General features: G+C 42.0%; 1 long non-coding RNA gene across 1 annotated transcript in view; it reads right to left on the minus strand.

Annotated features, from left to right (window-relative positions):
- LOC107184309 overlaps positions 1–1684 on the minus strand; it is a 5052-nt gene extending 3368 nt beyond the window's left edge. Inside the window, exon 1 of the long non-coding RNA XR_001515127.1 lies at positions 1552–1684. This is a non-coding gene — a long non-coding RNA (uncharacterized LOC107184309). The remainder of the gene's footprint in view (positions 1–1551) is intronic.
- Positions 1685–2715: the final 1031 nt, after the last annotated feature.

The raw sequence follows: 2715 nt of genomic DNA on the forward strand, positions 1-2715 counted from the left end.
GAAATTGAAGTGCAGAGATTAAGTGACTTGTCCTTGTCTTACAACTAGTAAATGGCATAGCCAGAATGAATGAACCAATCAATTAATTAACAGTGCAGCCCCTTGTGATGCTCTGTCTTAGCAGGCAGAAACTCACAGCATTTCCTACTCTAAAATGTAAAAATATACTCTACAATCAGCAGTGTACCTCTGGTACCGAGTACTCAGTATTCATAGGGAATATCATGATCGTTTTGGTACTCAAATTGATCAATGGAATCTCCTTGAAGCTGGCTTCTGTGTCCTTTTGACATGATCCCATCATTCCCAGAACACTCTTCATTCTCTGGCTCAACAGGATGTCCTAAAAGGTTTGACTGAGTCCTGGAATCAGTCATCTCTGGAAAACCCTGATGATTCTTTTTAGCATAAAATGGCTTTTTAGCAACCTGGTGTGTTCATTGTATTTTTTTTTCTTCTTCAAGGCCATCACACACACACTCATCACACACAGTTCTGTACTTATTGATTTTATTAATTTAATTTACTATATTTATTGAAATCCATGTGTTCACACAGGTACAACCAATTCCAATCTAACACCAGAGCGTTCGTGCTAGTTTTGTCCTTTTCCTTTAAACAGTAAAAACCCTGACTTCCATGTTTCTTCATGTTTTTTACTTTTCCCTCAACCCCCCTGTTTGTAATCCATCTCTCTTTATTGCTGTCATGTCTCCCCTGTGTAGACAACTCTCTTTATTCTGCACAGGCTCTGAAACCTCATGCCAGGCTGCCCTACACATGGGTGCCCTTGTCACCATGCGTGGGCTCCGACACTCCACTCTGGGGCACCCCTCCATGTGAATGTCCCCCTTGCCCACGTTGGCTCTAACACCCACACCACTCTGTCCCTAAACATGACAGCTTCCTCTTTCCACTGGGTCTCTGCCTTCCGCACTGGGTCCGTCCCTGCAGGATGCTCTACGTGCACGATGCCCACCTTGCTCTATATATTTTATTGATTTTTTTACAGAGTGGAAGGAAGAGGGATAGAGAATGAGAAACATCAAAGACAGAGAAACCTCAATCAGCTGCCTCCTGCACACCCCCTATTGGGGATGTGCCCACAACCAAGGTACATGCCCTTGACCGGAATCGAACCTGGGACCCTTCAGTCCGCAGGCCGATGCTCTATCCACTGAGCCAAACCGGTTAGGGCTATTTTTTAAAATGAAAACCATCCTAACCATGAAGAAAATGTTTATGTCCCATGAAGATCTTATATCAACCAATAAATAAAAATACATTCATTATATATGACTTTATGGAACCTCCCCTAATATTTGCATGGGCTGGGGGCAAGAGTACAAATGGAGACTCACATACCAGTAGAGAAAATACTTGAAAGTTATAAATAGCAATAATAAACTTTCAAATAAAATATGCTCTATCTTCTGACCTTGACAAATCACCTTTCATAACAACCAAAAATTTAAATGTATAAAATTATGTTTGTAATATGACCAAAAGTCAGCTAAGTATCAAGGACAATTGAATTTAATTACTACTCACATGTCTGGGTGTTCTCTTGATGAGCCAGTGATAACTGAGCAACAAAACAAAAGCATACATATTTAATTAATCACATTTACTCCGTGAAATTTACTTTTCTAGCTTTTAGTCTGATGCTCGGCAGCACCCAGGGAGGCCAGGTCTTTGTTGCTGCACAAGAAAGGATTTGAGAACAATCAGAAAGATTTAGTAAAGCACAGTAAATCTAGTAAAGCAAAAGTATGCACTCAAGAAGTGAGAATGGGCAACCTAGGAGAATGAGAACCCCCTAAGGGGTATAGATAAAAGGTTTTTATTAAATACTAGAGCCCAGTGCACAAAATTTGTGCACAGGTAAGGTCCCTAGGTCCTGGCCAGCGATCAGGGCCAATCAGGGCCTTTTGGCTGCAGGCCAAGGCCTCCCTTCCCTGGCTGCCGGTCAGGGGGGCGTTTCTTCATTCTTCACCGCCCCCTGGTGGTCAGCACATGTCATAGCGAGCATTCGAACTACCAGTCTCTTATATATCTAGATAGGCAAGTAGGGAAGAGGATAAGGTGGTCCCCAGCTTTTGATACGCATCCTTTTCCCTCCTTTCCAGATAGCGAATACTTTTTTTTGGTCCTCCCAGAACTGTCATGGCCTTTGGGGGTTGGGAGCATAGGCCTGAAGATGCCGCTCATGTCTCCTCTTGACCCCTTGAGCTTCTGCCATTCTATACGAAGAGCCTGCCCCAGCCTACTTCCTCATCCCAGGAAGAAGGTGAGAACCACATTGAGCAAAGCCTTCTCTGACAACGCAGCCAAGCCACAGATGTAGACCGTAAGCAAATGCTTATTGCTCTGTGTCCCTGAGAGTTTGCAACTCTTTGCTACACTACAATACACAGGCAATGAAAAGCACTTTTTAAAAAGAATAAATTGCATGATATTATTTATGCATGTACAAACACCATATTCTTTCTTTATTTTTTGTTGATTTTTATTTGCTTGCTTTCTACATCTCTCCCATTCTCCTCACTATACCCTCTCCTCCAAGCCCTAGGTAACCAATGTTACTAATCTAGATTGTATCTTTCTGTACCTTCCTCCATTTGCATATCATGACACTCAAATTTATAAACATATACATAAAAGGTGATCGTCACTGTTTGTTTTACACAAATGGGATAATATTACGGCTATGAG

The sequence above is a fragment of the Myotis davidii genome, unplaced genomic scaffold (genome assembly GCF_000327345.1).
Source record: "Myotis davidii unplaced genomic scaffold, ASM32734v1 scaffold1525, whole genome shotgun sequence".
Lineage (NCBI taxonomy): Eukaryota > Metazoa > Chordata > Mammalia > Chiroptera > Vespertilionidae > Myotis > Myotis davidii.